We start from the raw sequence: 15,679 nt of genomic DNA on the forward strand, positions 1-15,679 counted from the left end.
ATTGTTAATAATAATAATTTGGTATCAAGATGATATCAAGATGATAATATTCTGTATTTTAAAGTCTATTTTGTCTGATATGAGAATTGCTACTCCAGCTTTCTTTTGGTTTCCATTTGAATGAAATACCTTTTTCCATCCCCTTACTTTCAGTCTGTATGTGTCTCTAGGTCTGAAGTGGGTCTCTTGTAGACAGCATATATATGGGTCTTGTTTTTGTATCCATTCAGCCAATCTGTGTCTTTTGGTGGGAGCATTTAGTCCATTTACATTTAAGGTAATTATCGATATGTATGTTCCTATTCCCATTTTCTTAATTGTTTTGGGTTCATTATTGTAGGTCTTTTCCTTCTCTTGTGTTGTTTGCCTTGAGAAGTTCCTTTAGCAGTTGTTGTAAGGATGGTTTGGTGGTGCTGAACTCTCTCAGCTTTTGCTTGTCTGTAAAGGTTTTAATTTCTCCATCAAATCTGAATGAGATCCTTGCTGGGTAGAGTAATCTTGGTTGCAGGTTTTTCTCCTTCATCACTTTAAATATGTCCTGCCAGTTCCTCTGGCTTGCAGAGTTTCTGCTGAAAGATCAGCTGTTAACCTTATGGGGATTCCCTTGTGTGTTATTTGTTGTTTTTCCCTTGCTGCTTTTAATATATTTTCTTTGTATTTAATTTTTGACAGTTTGATTAATATGTGTCTTGGCATATTTCTCCTTGGATTTATCCTGTATGGGACTCTCTGTGCTTCCTGGACTTGATTAACTATTTCCCATATTAGGGAAGTATTCAACTATAATCTCTTCAAATATTTTCTCAGTCCCTTTTTTTTTCTCTTCTTCTTTGGAACGCCTATAATTCGAATGTTGGTGCGTTTAATGTTGTCCCAGAGGTCTCTGAGACTGTCCTCAGTTCTTTTCATTCTTTTTTCTTTATTCTGCTCTGCAGTAGTTATTTCCACTATTTTATCTTCCAGGTCACTTATCCGTTCTTCTGCCTCAGTTATTCTGCTATTGATCCCATCTAGAGTATTTTTAATTTCATTTATTGTGTTGTTCATCATTGTTTGTTTCATCTTTAGTTCTTCTAGGTCCTTGTTAAATGGTTCTTGCATTTTGTCTATTCTATTTCCAAGATTTTGGATCATCTTTACTATCATTATTCTGAATTCTTTTTCAGGTAGACTGCCTATTTCCTCTTCATTTGTTAGGTCTGGTGGGTTTTTATCTTGCTCCTTCATCTGCTGTGTGTTTTTCTGTCTTCTCATTTTGCTTATCTTACTGTGTTTGGGGTCTCCTTTTTGCAGGCTGCAGGTTCATAGTTCCCATTGTTTTTGGGGTCTGTCCCCAGTGGCTAAAGTTGGTTCAGTAGGTTGTGTAGGCTTCCTGGTGGAGGGGACTAGTGCCTGTGTTCTGGTGGATGAAGCTGGGTCTTGTCTTTCTGGTGGGCAGGTCCACGTTTGTTGGTGTGTTTTGGGGTGTCTGTGGACTTATTATGATTTTAGGCAGCCTCTCTGCTAATGGGTGGGGTTGTGTTCCTTTCTTGCTAGTTGTTTGGCATAGGATGTCCAGCACTGTAGCTTGCTGGTCGTTGAGTGAAGCTGGTTGCTGGTGTTGAGATGGAGATCTCTGGGAGATTTTCACTGTTTGATATTATGTGGAGCTGGGAGGTCTCTTGTGGACCAGTGTCCTTAAGTTGGCTCTCCCACCTCAGAGGCACAGCACTGACTCCTGGCTGCAGCACCGAAAGCCTTTCATCCACACGGCTCAGAATAAAAGGGAGAAAAAGTAGAAAGCAAGAATTAGTAGAAGTAGAAGTAGAAAGAAAGAAAGGAGGGAGGGAGGAAGGGAGGAAGGAAGGAAGGAGGGAAGGAGGGAAGGAAGGAATAAAAGAATGAAAGAAGATAAAGTAAAATAAAATAATATATAATAAAGTTATTAAAATAAAAAAATAATTATTAAGAAAAAAATTTTTAATAAACGGACGGATAGAACCCTAGGACAAATGGTGGAAGCAAAGCTATACAGACAAAATCTCACACAGACGCATACACATACACACTCACAAAAAGAGGAAAAGGGGAAAAAATCATAAATCTTGCTCTCAAAGTCCACCTCCTCAATTTGGGATGATTCGTTGTTGATTCATGTATTCCACAGATGCAGAGTATATCAAGTTGATTGTGGAGCTTTAATCCGCTGCTCCTGAGTTGGCTGGGAGGGATTTCCCTTTCTCTTCTTTGTTCTCACAGCTCCCAGTGGCTCAGCTTTGGATTTGGCCCCGCCTCTGCGTGTAGGTCGCCGGAGGGCGTCTGTTCTTCGCTCAGACAGGACGGGGTTAAAGGAGCCGCTGATTCGGGAGCTCTGGCTCAATCAGGCCGGGGGGAGGGAGGGGCACGGAGTGCGCGGCGGGCTTGCGGCGGCAGAGGCCGGCGTGACGTTGCACCAGCCTCTCCCGGGTAAGTTTTCCCTGCATCCCGGGACCCTGGCAGTGGCTGGCTGCACAGGCTCCCCGGAAGGGGTGTGTGGATAGTGACCTGTGCTCGCACACAGGCTTCTTGGTGGCGGCAGCAGCAGCCTTAGCGTCTCATGCCCGTCTCTGAGGTCCGCGCTTTTAGCCGCAGCTCGCGCCCGTCTCTGGAGCTCCTTTAAGCAGCAATGTTAATCCCCTCTCCTCGCGCACCAGGAAACAAAAAGGGAAGAAAAAGTCTCTTGCCTCTTCGTTAGGTTCAGACTTTTCCCGGACTCCCTCCCGGCTAGCCGTGGCGCACTAATCCCCTGCAGGCTGTGTTCACGCAGCCAACCCCAGTCCTCTCCCAGCGCTCCGACCAAAGCCCGAGCCTCAGCTCCCAGACCTGCCCGCCCCGGCGGGGGAGCAGACAAGCCTCTCAGGCTGGTGAGTGCCCGTCGGCCCTGATCCTCTGTGCGGGAATCTCTCCGCTTTGCCCTCCGCACCCCTGTTGCTGTGCTCTCCTCCGCGGCTCCGAAGCTTTCCCCCTCCGCCACCCACAGTCTCCGCCCGCGAAGGGGCTTCCTAGTGTGTGGAAACATTTCCTCCTTCACAGCTCCCTCCCGCTGGTGCCGGTCCCGTCCCTATCCTTTTGTCTCTGTTTATTCTTTTTTGTTTTGCCCTACCCGGGTACGTGGGGGGGGTTCTTGCCTTTTGGGAGGTCTGAGGTCTTCTGCCAGCGTTCAGTAGGTGTTCTGTAGGAGTTGTTCCACGTGTAGATGTATTTCTGGTGTATCTGCGGGGAGGAAGGTGATCTCCGCGTCTTACTCTTCCTCCATCTTTCCGGAAGCCCTCCGTAGGAAGGTTTTTTAAAAAAGAATTGAACCAATTGAGTTTACAAAATTAAAGATTCTTAAGGATTAAGTCACCCCAAACTAGAAACACCTGGCTGAGTGTTTGAAGACGTGAAGGTGATGATGACAGTGGTGACTTATCAAGCGTGGCAGTAAATCTTCCATAGTGTAAAGTCATTGCCAAGAAATGGCAGCTCGGGGGGGATACTGCATGTGGTCGGCTGAATAATCCGTCCCCCACCCCCAAAATGCCCCTGTTCCCGGAGACTGAGAGTGTATTAGGTCACATGGCAAAGGGAAGTTAAGGTGCTGATTTTAAACTAGAGAGATTACCCTGGATTATGCTTTGGACAAAATGAAGATAGCAAGGAGACGATAAACCAAAGTTAGCAATGGCAGCGGTGGGAGGGGCAAGCAGGAGGCTGGAATGATGGAAAAAAAGATGTTCTTGAAGGAAAGTTGGTGAAGGAAATTGGCATGCCGCCCATGGCAATGCCTCATCCACTGAACAGGCCGCTGGTCAGGGGCCAGATGATCTGCTTTCAAGTCCTACTCCAGACTGTTTCTGAGCATTAGAACTATTGTTTGGGATGTGAGACTTCCCCTGCCTCCCAGGGTTGTTAGGATCAAGTGAGGGGCAGCACCAGTTATCGGTGAACTTTAATTCTGGATCCATAACACGGTGTCGTAAGTGAGACTTAAGCCTCCGAAGCAAGCTACTTGTATTCCCTTTTGCCCAAAACTTCCTTGAATTCTGACTGACACAGTTGACCTTGGGCTACCAGGTCTGGCTCAGAGCTAACACCCTAGATTTGGTGAAAACTCCAAATCTGATCTTGCTGGCTGCTTTCAGAAGGCTTTTCATGCTATTTGACATCTGTGGCTTATCTGTGAAATCACCAGAAAATCATCCCACCCTGGGGATGTCGACTCCCTCTAGCCAGAGCTCATGGAGCTCTCTACCTGGGAGAGCCTCATTTTCCCTCCAAAGCACTCGGGGTTGAGTCTGCAGTGCCTGTTTCCTGAGTTAGGAACTCAAGGAGGTACAACCCTGTGAAGCTGGACACTGGCACGAGGAGCCCTCTTGGTCTCCAAGCCACTTGTGGGTAGATATGAATGGCTTTCTGAATAGAGCTGCTGCACAGATGTGGATGATCGCAGAGCTGAAGGATGAGGTCTCAGAGATGGTTATGGTGGTAGAAATGAGGCCACTTATCTCTGCAGCCTCATCTCCTAACACCTACACTCCGGCCAGCCCGACCTTTCTCTTCCTTTTCTGTACCAAGCTTGTCCCAGCTCAGGGCTTTTGCCCCTCTGCCCGGGGTACCCTCTGTTCAGAAGGCTCGGTCTCCACATCACCACTGTGGCTGCCCTTTTCCTCCATTTGCATCTTGGCTGGAATGTCATTTCCTCAGACACACCCTGCCTGACCATCCTGCTAATGGTGCCTTGTACCACTCCTGTTACTCTCTCATGGGATTTGTTTTGTTCTGGGTCCTTATCACTACGGAAAATCTTAAGTCTTTGTTTCTTCTGTCTAGCCCCTTGAATGGAAGCCCCAGGAGAGCAGGATCCTCTCTGTCCTGTTCAGTGCTGTAGCTCCAGAGGCTGGAGCAGAGGCTGGACATTCTGAGTGCTCTGTGCCTATTTGCTGAATGAGCATCTTGCCTCGCCATGTGCGGGACCACTTCTCTGGGATGTAGATTTTCTTTTCCTTGTTTTACAGGTGAGCCAACAGAGGCCCAGAAAGGCTGAGTGACTTGTTCAAGATCCCCTCGCCGGTGAGAAGGGGACCCTGGGTAAGTACTGTGCTTATAAAGGTTGCAGCATTCAGAGCGGTGGCTCCTAGCTCTGGGCTTGAGGGCCACATAGCTGAAGGATCCGTGGCCTGAATCCAGGGTGACCTCTTGAGCACCGTCTTTTAAGTAGTGCTTTTCAAAATGTAATGTGCTTTCGAATCACCCAGCGACTTGGTGAAGCTGGAGACTCTGAGTCCATTGAGCTGTGCGGTGGGGAGGGGTGTGGGGAGGGTGGAATGATGACTGAGATTCTGCGTTTCTAACAAGCTCCCAGGTGATGCCAGTGGCCACCCTTTAAGAGCCAGGGTTTAGGGCCGCTGATTTGAGAACTGGGCTGGCTATTTGCAAAACAAAGGCAAAACAAAGGCAGGAAAGGAAGGACCCGGTAAATCTTGCGGTCAAATTAATTGCTGCAGCTGAGCAAAGAAAGCAGAGACGGGTCCCTGCTTCCCTGGGAGAAGCAGATACTGTCCCTGTACCCTCCACAGCCTGGTCAGACGCGGTGCCGGAAACTTGGGTCTAGCATGTATGTCTGACCCTAGGTTTGTTTTCCAGTTGTGTAGCACTTGGCTCGAGACCAATGAAGGGGCTGAGCCAACTATAGGAAGTCATCTCTTCAGTAATAAGTGTTTCCTGCCGTCCCCTCCTCCCCCGGTTTGGATTGCATTCCTGGACCCCGAGTGCAGTTGTCCAACTCTCAACTCCAATTAAGAGGCTTGCCTGGGGTTTAGGAGTTTCTAAGAGTGCCTATAATTTGCTGGAATTTTCTCCACTTAGAAAACAAGTGTAAAATATCTGCTCTGCTTATATGAGAGGGTTGTCGTGAGAGTGCTTTGAAAAGTAGAAAGTAGCATTTCCCAGATGTGAGTGGAATTGATTTTAGATAGGACAGAGACCCAGAGAACATTGATCATCGGGTGAGAGAGCTATTCCCGTTTTAAGTTTGTTTCAGCCTTGCAATTAATTTGTAAGAAAATCTCACTTCAGTATTAGTATGTCTCAAACACTTCTTTTTACATTTCCTCATCTCCTTTCCCCCTGCACCCACCCTTTTTTCATCTTTACTGGAGCATAATTCCATTACAATGGTGTGTTAGTTGCTGCTGTATAACAAAGTGAATCAGCTATATGTATACATATATCCCCATATCTCCTCCCTCTCACCCTTTTTCTTAAAAATAGAGGCAGTGAGCAACTCTTTCTAGTTACAAATTAATAACATTATGCTGTTTTCTTACTTTTTTTTGTGGTTACCTTCTATCTGCGGCAAAACATAATAGGTTTTCCACTTAAGACAATTACATAAACCTTCCCTTTGAAGAGAAATTTAAATAAAGCATGTAAGATGATTTCAAAAAAAAGTAAATAATATTATAGGTTGAATGTAGATACGGTAAAAATTATACAGGTAATAGTCAAGTGAGTCCATCTCGGATGGTAACATAAAGGAATGTCAAGGGGCGTAGCTGTATTTATTCACGGAGGGAGACAAAGGCACCTGACCCGGCCATCTGGCTGTGCCCTGCTCTATGTGTGGGCGCTCCACATGGCTGGCTCTGGGCTGGTAATTCTGCCTGAGGGTCCTTAGGCCGAATGTGGAGATAAGTCTTGATCCCAATCAAGAATGCGCAGCTAAATCCCAACCATAGATTAGCAGATGTCTTCAGGTCTTTCTCTATCTGTGAAGCCTTTAGGGGGAAAATGAGCAATCTGGCTATATAAAGGCTCATCGTCTAGCATTTGCCTGAAGTAGAGACAAATCAATTGCTGTGCTTTGGGCCTTGAGTTTTTTTTTTTTTTTTTTGATATGGTTAAAAGAGCTATAGTGATTATAATTAGATACTGTCATTTTTGTGCTTCCCTAAATCAGTTTGAAACAGGCCAAAGGAGTTAAAAAATCTTGCAGAATTCCAAGGCAACATAGGGCAGCAGAAACGATACCTGCTTCCAACATGGCACATTTGGGTGAGGATCTTGGCTCAGCTACCTGTTATTAGCTGAATTGTGTCCCCCGCACCCGCCAGATTCATGTGTTGAAGTCCTAACGTCTAGTGCCTGAGAATGTGACTATATTTGGAGATAGGGTCCTAGGCTTGTACTCCTGAAAGCCTAGTATTATTCAAAAGGTATGTAATTAAATAAGAATAAATCTATAGTGAGCTTTATATTTATTCTGATGGGTAAAGTGGGCTTTGCATTATTTTCACACTTTTAACTTTGTACCTTTCTGAATGATCTAAACTTTCTAAACTTACATAAAATAACCATGAGGATTATTTGGCTGATGAGAGTTTTTTGGGTTTTTTTAATTCTTCTATTTCTTAAAAACTTAAGTTTTAAATGTGTTCAGTACAATGGACTCGTTCTCAGTATCTTCTTTTCCTTTTAAAAAGGAGAACTCAGGCCAGACGGTCAGTTTTCCTCTGTGTTTTATAAGCCTTTGCAGAATGGACTCCTAGGGCTGTGAGCTGGGGGTCAGGGGGATGGGGAATGGAGCTGGTATCCAGCAGTGAAGTAGTTAACCTGCCTGTCACTTAAGTGGAGAGACCCAGCTTGAGGCAATCTGTGTAAGGCAGCAAGAAATCCAAGCCAGGCCTTCAGAGTGCAAACTGATGCTAGCCTCTCTAATCAGATACTTCAGTCACTCAGCATAAAACCTGAAACTAACAAGCGCCCACCTCCGTGTCTCCGAGTTAGCTTCAGGTAGGATGCAAAGACCTGGAACACTGTGAGGTTATGCCAGGAGGCTCCCCCTACCCGAGAAAAGCATCACTTGCGTCTCTAAGAAGAAAATAGAATCTTCTGATAGCAAAGCTCAGTTAAATGTCAAGATATGGCTAAAGTCAGGTGGAGGAAACTCTGGTAGGAAGGAATAATTGGGCAGCTAAGTGCTGGAAGATCTCCAAGGCTCTGGTGCGAACGTCCTTTTGCTTGATTGTTTTAACAAACCTCCGGTTATTTGAACCACCCCTGGCTCTATAGAGGCTGGGGGCTATCATCTTTTGTGGCCCCCAAACCATGCTGTCAGAACGTGGGAACCACATTACTTCATTCTGCTCCTGGGAAAGGGAACAGACTTGTGGGATTTTAAATGAATGCGTTAAATTTGTTGAGTTTCAAAGGGAGAAGTAGAGAAAAATAAACAAACTCTTAGAAGATCTTGGCTGCAGTACAGGGGCCAAAGTTTAAATCCCTGCTCTCAACCATGTTAGATTTTGCAAAAGACCCTCAGTGGTCCCTCCCAATTCACTCAGGTGCGAGGAGGGGTGCACCCTTCTTTTAGGGGGACCCAGAACTCTTTTCTCATGTAAATGGAAGGACCAGCAGAGAGGGGGGTAACTGTGCTCCTGTGATGCATGAAAAGGGGCAGCAGCCTCCTGATGGTTTTCTGCTTTAAAAAATGTAGCTATCTGTATATCTTAGTAAAAAAAACTTTTTTTTTTTAAAGTGTGGTGAGATATATATTCTCCCATGTAGGTAAGAGAATACAGTGTGTACAGCCTTTTGGGAGATAAATTTAGCAAAAGTTATCAATACTTAAAAAATATTCATAGGCTTTGATTCAGCTGTGCCCTTTCGGGGAGTCTGTCTGAAGGAGATAATCCAAAAAGTGGACCGAGACTGATGTATCAAGATGCTATCATTGCATTGATTACAACAGTGAAAAACTCCAAGAACCTCCATGTTTATCACATGGGAAATAACTGGTTATAGTCATGGTGGTCCAGCCTACAGTGGTATCCTCCTCTGTGATGAAAAAGAAATGACATACAGGAGAGTGCTCAGCATGGAGTAGTAAGAGAAAAGAGGCAGGAAACCAAGTGGAAATGTGTGGGGATCGTTGTGTGAAACTGCAACGATCCCCACACAGTGAAATGCGTCCGAGTCACCTCTAGGTGGTAGGATTATGATTCATCTTTATTTTCTGTTTCCTATTTGTTCCAAAGTTTGTGAAATCGAGCCAACTCTATTCTTATAACAACAACAACAACAAAAGTCCTTCTCTAACACCAAAATATACAAACAAGCATTTGCCAGTCTTCGGTTGGGGCGATCAGGGTGGGCAGGGGGTGTGCCTGCTTCCTACAAAGGCAGGATGGTTCACCAAGGTTCCTCTGACTTGCCCAAGGCTGAGAAGCCCGGAAGATGCTGGAGGGAGAGAGAGCAGAGCGAGTGCCTCTAGGTTTGGCTCTTGTTTGCTTGGGGAGCAGAGTGCGTTTGTGGCCTCTTCAGTGGGGAGGTGAGGTAAATGAAGTGCTCATCCAAGTTTTTAATCCCCTCGGCTAATCACCAGACCTTTCTTGTGGTTTTACTGGGACTCCTTTTACTAAGTGGGTGGATTTACACTGTTTGTGTTTGTATGTTGTACTTGGATTATGCCTTAATGTGTCACTCTGATGACAAAAGGGGTTGCAGCAATGGGCAGACAAGCTTCCCTGCTCTTAATAGAAAGCACGCTCCAGCACTTTATTTTATCTGTAACACATAGAGCTGCTTAGAACAAAGCGTTGCCCCTAAGACATGGTCCCTAAGAGTCTTTAATAAGGACCAGACCGCTGTGAAGGTATTAATTAAATATTTTAAGCAGAATGGCTTTAGCTGGCTGGGGCATTTTTATGAGGAGAGGGAGTATATTTAAAACCGGGGCTGTTTCTGTAACAGGAACCTGTTTTGAAGGAAATGTTCTTGGGTGGGACGCTACGGGTACCAGGCTGTTAAACCTCCAGGCCAACTTGATGTCAAAAACAGACGCTCTGAACGTTTTAAACAATGTTTGAGTTGGGTCCTTGCTGTGGAATTTGGACACAATTCTAGAGCAGTTTTAAGACAGAGAAGAATAGTGAGAGTCTGTGAGTGCCCCAGGCTCTGTTAGAGACCGTTTTCTCACAAGTCCCGCGAGAGAGGGTTTGACGAGGTCATTTTTACCGAAAAAGAAACTAATTAATTGTTTTCCAAGGTCACTAAGTTTGATGGAGGAGCTAAGACCAAAATTCAATTTAAAGTTTGTCTATCCATCCATCATCTACCTATCTACCTATTATCTATCATCTATCAATCATCATATCATCTATCAATCATCTACCTATATTTCAAAATACTCTACTCTTTCTCAGAAATTACTAGAAACAAAGATGAGCTTAGGGCTTCCCTGGTGGCACAGTGGTTGAGAGTCCGCCTGCCGATGCAGAGGACACGGGTTCGTGCCCCGGTCCGGGAAGATCCCACGTGCCGTGGAGCAGCTGGACCCGTGAACCATGGCCGCTGAGCCTGCGCGTCCGGAGCCTGTGCTCTGCAATGGGAGAGGCCACAACAGTGAGAGGCCCGCATACCGCAAAAAAAAAAAAAGAAAAAGATGAGCTTATACTGTGGATCTTGGTCCAGTTGATAGGCATTTTTCTGAATTCAGAGTAATCAGTTATTGAACATAAAAGTTTACCATAAAAGCACTGAGTTGGCTGATTTTTCTGGAAGGCAGCATGGTGTGATGAGAGCTTGGAGTAAGAGGTCTGTGGTTTGGATTCTGGCTCTGCCACTTAGTGATTTCTGTGACTTTGGGCATGTCCCTCCCTGAGCAAGTTCCCTTGTCTTTAACATTAGAACTGCATTTAGCATCGGGCCTAGCAGATACCTAGTGAAGGTGAGTTAAATTTAAATTTGGTGCTGGTACTGGGGTGAGGAAGAGAGAGAGGGTTGTCTTCCAATCCCTGTGGACCATTCTAGGTCTTCAGGAATCAGCAGTTCAGCAACTTCATAAGGAGGCTCTCCTCCCTGGCCCACGATAGCCAATGTGACCAGTAAAGTGGAGAAATGCTCACATGAGATATTGGATGCCTCTCAAGGAGTGATCGTGTTCCAATGAGTGTGAGGAGGGTGGCTGGACATAGCTGACGATGGGGTAGCTTCTGCCATCATTCGTTTGATTCATTTTGGAGCCCATCGATCCATATCCTGGCATGGGAGGCCCCTCTTGGGACCAGCCTCAGTGTGTACCCACCTGCTCAGCATCCCTCCCCAGGTTCCCATGCTCCTTTCCCATGTGTCGTGCGGCCTTAAACACGAAAGCTTCGAGTCGTCCCTAAATCAAATATGTGTTTGAATCTGTGAAGGTCCTTTGTGACCCAGCATGAAGGGCTGCCCACATGGAAGGGCTAATTTTTACTGTGCCTTTGACGGGCCTGCCCTGCCGTCTCCTGCCTACTGCCATGGGTCTTCAGAAATTTCCAAGCTTTCCAATGTAGACATTCTTGCCTCTTTAGCTCAAGACCTCCTCATCCCACCTTTCTTTCTCTGTTTTTCTCAGGGAGCAATTTTATGCAGCCGATATATATATTCAAATACATATCACAGCCTCCGAGCCACTCCATGGCCGCACATCCCCTCAGATCCTCCCCCCCACACACCCCCAGCAGGGTCTGTGGAGGACCTATTAAGGACTTGAAGTTATATGGGTCTGAGTCTGCCCAGATTAGCTGAGTGGTCTCTGGCAAGGAGAAGGGCCAAGGAAATGAGGGACGCGAGGGATGGCTCACCTGCTTCTTCCTCATGCTCTCCTGCCTGCTAACCTCTCTGTGCCTGAGATCCTCATCTCTAAGATCATGATCCTTACCTTCCTCGAGGCTCTTTGGAAGGATTAAACGACTTGATGCATACAAAGCACTTAGCACAGTGTGTAGCCCACAAGCTGCTGCTATTATTATGACTGCCTATAAAAAGTATTTGGAAATATAATGATTTGAGATGGAACGTTGTCTATGAGAAAGAACACGTCTAGTTTTGAAGCTCTGCTCTCTCACTCACGTTAGTGTGTGTTTGTACGAAATCAGCCTCCCTGAGCCCTTTTCCTCATCCTTGTCATGAACGTGATACTCTCTTGCTCACAGACCTGGGGGAATGCAAAGCCTCTAGGGCTACGCTGGCACAGACTCTGCATCCTGGGTCTCAGTCACCCGACTTTGTGGCTGCCTTACCTGCTGTTGCTGAATGTGGCAGAGAGTTGGGAGCTGCTGTTTCTTTGGGGAGTTGCCTCTATCAGCACTTGGAGAGGGAGGTATACGGGGCAAGCAGATGAAGGTACAAGTCAGGGAATACTCTGTACTTGAACTGACAGTGATTCACAACACATCTGCACAGATTGCCAAGAGTCCAGCCATTCGCCAAAGGGAGGGAGCTGGTGGGTGGGGTAGTGGGGTGTGGAGCGTGGGGCTGTGAGCATAGGATGTTCCATCCCCGGGAGTATAAACACAGCATCTCTGTGACCTAAAAAGGCTCGGTCGGGAGCACCACTGAAGCCTGCCGTCCGTTGTTTGGACTGTGCTGGGCCTCCCCAAGGAAGCGCCCAGGCAGCTACCTGCGTTGTGTCTGAGAGCTGTCACAGGCCAGAGCCAGCTGTGCTGGACTCTGCATGGGACTACTGGCAGCTGCCTGTGTGAGGCCTGCCACTGCTATTCCCTGGGAAAGTGGTTCTATTTGCTGCAGAGGGAAACGTGCCAGCTACCTGTAAGGCCCACGGAGGGAATTTGCTGGATCCCCCGGGTCTCTTCCAGACCCGCACTGTCACCTAGGCCGGTGGGCCCACCCAGTGACTAACTAGAAGAAGCCCTGACACCCCTGCCTCATTCCCAGTCCACATGCCAAACCTTCCCCAGGCCCAGCTTCTATCCCCCTCCCCCCAAGGTTTCAGACCCCTTGGCCTTCAAGCTGCAGCCTGGTTTCCTGTTTACAGCTTCACCCTGGCCCCTGGATACAGCTACTTTGGTCTCCACGTGTGGTTTCTCTCCCTGACCAGGATTAATGTGTAAAACTGTGGTGATGCTGACATGGTCTCTGGGAGTGCAGTCTGGACCTTGAGGCTCATTCTAGAACCTTCCCCCAAGGTTGTCTTTGGAATGCGACAGACCTCGGTTTGAATCCTTGCTCTGCCATTTATTGAGCCAATTGCTTGTTAAGCTTCAGCTTCCTCACGGGTAAAAGAGAGAAAATTATGGACCTTTTTCTCAGACCTGAGGTAAGGATTAAATGAGATAATCCAAATACATGGATTAAATAAAAGAATGATGTGAAACATATATGAAATGCTTGGTACGCGGTGAGCGCTCAAACGGTGACTAATTTTTTTCTTATCCTCATTAAAGATAAAATGTCTTTCTTTCCTTAATGTGACTTTTCTGTGCTATTGACATTCTCGGGTGACCTTGACTTAGGTTGGGCACACCACACTTGAATGAGTGTGGCTGTGATAAGGTTGGTATTATTTTCAATGCCCACTTGGCTTTTTCTTTTTTTTTTAATGCACACACACACACACCCTATAGTTGTATAGCTCTATGTGTATTATACACACACTGGCACAGATGTATGTGTATTTGTTGGATTATTTTCACCGGTTCTAAAATTGGTGTGCTTAATAGCTGACAACCAGAATTTTGCAGTTATCTCAACAGAGTGGTACAAATGTGATCTGAGGTTTGGGGGAAGGAAGAGCTTGGGTTTGAAGGAATGTGACTTCCTGACATTGTCCCCCAGCGTCCTGTGGCCTTGCGTGTTGTGCTTCTGTCACCACCACGCACTCCTTGACATCAGGATGCCTTAGTATTTTTTTTTTTTTTTGTGGTACGCGGGCCTCTCACTGTTGTGGCCTCTCCCGTTGCGGAGCGCAGGCTCCGGATGCGCAGGCGCAGCAGCCATGGCTCACGGGCCCTGCCGCTCCGCGGCATGTGGGATCTTCCCGGACCGGGGCACGAACCCGTGTCCCCTGCATCGGCAGGTGGACCCTCAACCACTGCGCCACCAGGGAAGCCCAGAATGCCTTATTTTTCTTACTAGGTTTCAGGCAGGAAGGATGCATTTGTCCAGCAAATGTTTATTGAATTAAACTGTAGCTCTGAAGTAATGACCAGGGTTTTTTTTTTCAATTCATATTTTTTCTTTAAGAAAATCAATAAGTGATTTCTGATGTCTTTAATAGAACTCAAAAAGGGTTATGCTCACTCGGGTTTTTCTCTTAATCCAGAATTGTTGTTTTCAGCATTTAGCTTATGATAGTATTGGTTCATCAGACCTAAAAAATGGGGTTTTGAGGGAAAAGTTTGAATTGTTTTAGAGACAAATAAGAGCCCCAGCCCAGGTTTTTCTCAGAATAATGAATAATAGCTCTGCCCAGGCTGGTCAACTGGGTGGAGCAAGTTACAGTGCTTCACTTCATAGGGTGATGTAAAGCAACAATCAGACCTTTAGAAATAATCCCCTGGGATATGACTGGTGCCCTTTTAAGAAGACAGCCACGTGAAGACAGAGACACATGGGGAAAATGCCATGTGACGTCCAAGGCAGAGATTGACATTACGCATCTACAAGTCAAGGAATGCCAGAGCTGGCCAGCAAACCACCAGCAGCTAGGAAGATGCTTGGAATTCTTTGAATCCACTTGACACTGTTTTCTAATTTCTCCTGGCTCTTCTCTTCTGCTCCCCTGTATTTTCCACATTCATATGCTAGCCTTGCTCCTACTGGTTGCTTGAGAGCAGGTATTGCTCTCCCTGCTTCTGATGGTGACCTCCTTAGGCTGCCTTTGAACTCTTCCTCTGTCCAGAGCTAGTGTGTATGGTTGCACAGGCGGTTCACTGCACAAGGACCCCTGGTCAGGGGGGCAAGTAGGGCTGAAATCCAGCCTACGCTGTGCTTGCCAGGCTGTGTACGCTGGTGGAAGGTCGCAGTCCTATAGGGGACTGCATTTAAAATTTTTCATGAAGATGCTGGCCAGCCCAGTTCTTCTCTTGAAATTAGCTGTCCTTTGCCTTTTCTGTGCCCTTGGGCCTCAAGGTCTCCAGTGGCCTCTGTGGACTCCACCCCTTGCCCAGCATAGCCCCATCTCTGTCTCTGCCTTTCCCCAGGATCCCCCGCAGTACGCTCACTGGCCTTCAAGAGCTTTCAGAATGTGTTTCTCTGGTAGCTCTTTCGGTGGTGGCTGGTGGGCATCTCAGGGGCAGCTCCCTGTAGCATCCAAAATGATTCGTCCCTGTTCTTTCCGCTCACCCCACAGCATAAGCCGGCAGGAGCCGCAGGTGGTGGCGTCACCACAGCTTAGGATCCAAGAGATTCATTCCAGCCGCTAAAGCGCTAAGCTTTCCCTGTGATCACACATTTTTGCACCAGCCAGAGCTCACACATGCCTCCACAGACCCGTGGCCAGAGGCATGTGGGTATCAGTGACTACTTAGAGAAGCTGGCCAGGGCTGGCCGACAAGGGCGGGAGGGCCCAGAGCCCGTGCAAGATGAGATGCATTTGCAACAACTGACAAGAAACGGTGCGTTGTCGGCAATCAGAACAGCTGTGGGCTCCTCGACGCAGCAGATGGGTATGCGGGGAATGCTATGCAGCTTTAATCACATTTAACACGCCTGTCAGAGAATTGGGTCCATCTCAGTATTAATTCAGGTTTTATACATTGTTGGTTTGACAGAGTTCAGGCTTACCCTGCATGCTGCGCTCAGCATGGCTAGCAAGAAAATGATTTCTCTCCCTGGGTTTCAGCAGAGAGCAGCGAGTGCAGTTCTGCTGGGCTGGGAAAGTGGTGGGGTTCATGTTGGGGTT

At 46.8% G+C, this 15,679-nt stretch overlaps 1 long non-coding RNA gene across 2 annotated transcripts in view; it reads left to right on the top strand.

Moving 5' to 3' along the window:
- Nucleotides 1-1,672: 1,672 nt before the first annotated feature.
- LOC307189613 overlaps nt 1,673-15,679 on the top strand; it is a 57,445-nt gene continuing 43,438 nt past the window's right edge. The window contains exons 1-2 of one of the 2 annotated variants that reach the window (XR_013829224.1): nt 1,673-2,445; nt 5,016-5,088. This is a non-coding gene — a long non-coding RNA (uncharacterized lncRNA). Of the gene's footprint in view, nt 2,446-2,707; nt 2,883-5,015; nt 5,089-15,679 lie in introns of those variants that run through there. The other variant, XR_013829225.1, reaches the window with a different exon arrangement.

This window comes from Stenella coeruleoalba (genome assembly GCF_951394435.1).
Source record: "Stenella coeruleoalba genome assembly, chromosome: 7".
Taxonomy (NCBI): Eukaryota; Metazoa; Chordata; class Mammalia; order Artiodactyla; family Delphinidae; genus Stenella; species Stenella coeruleoalba.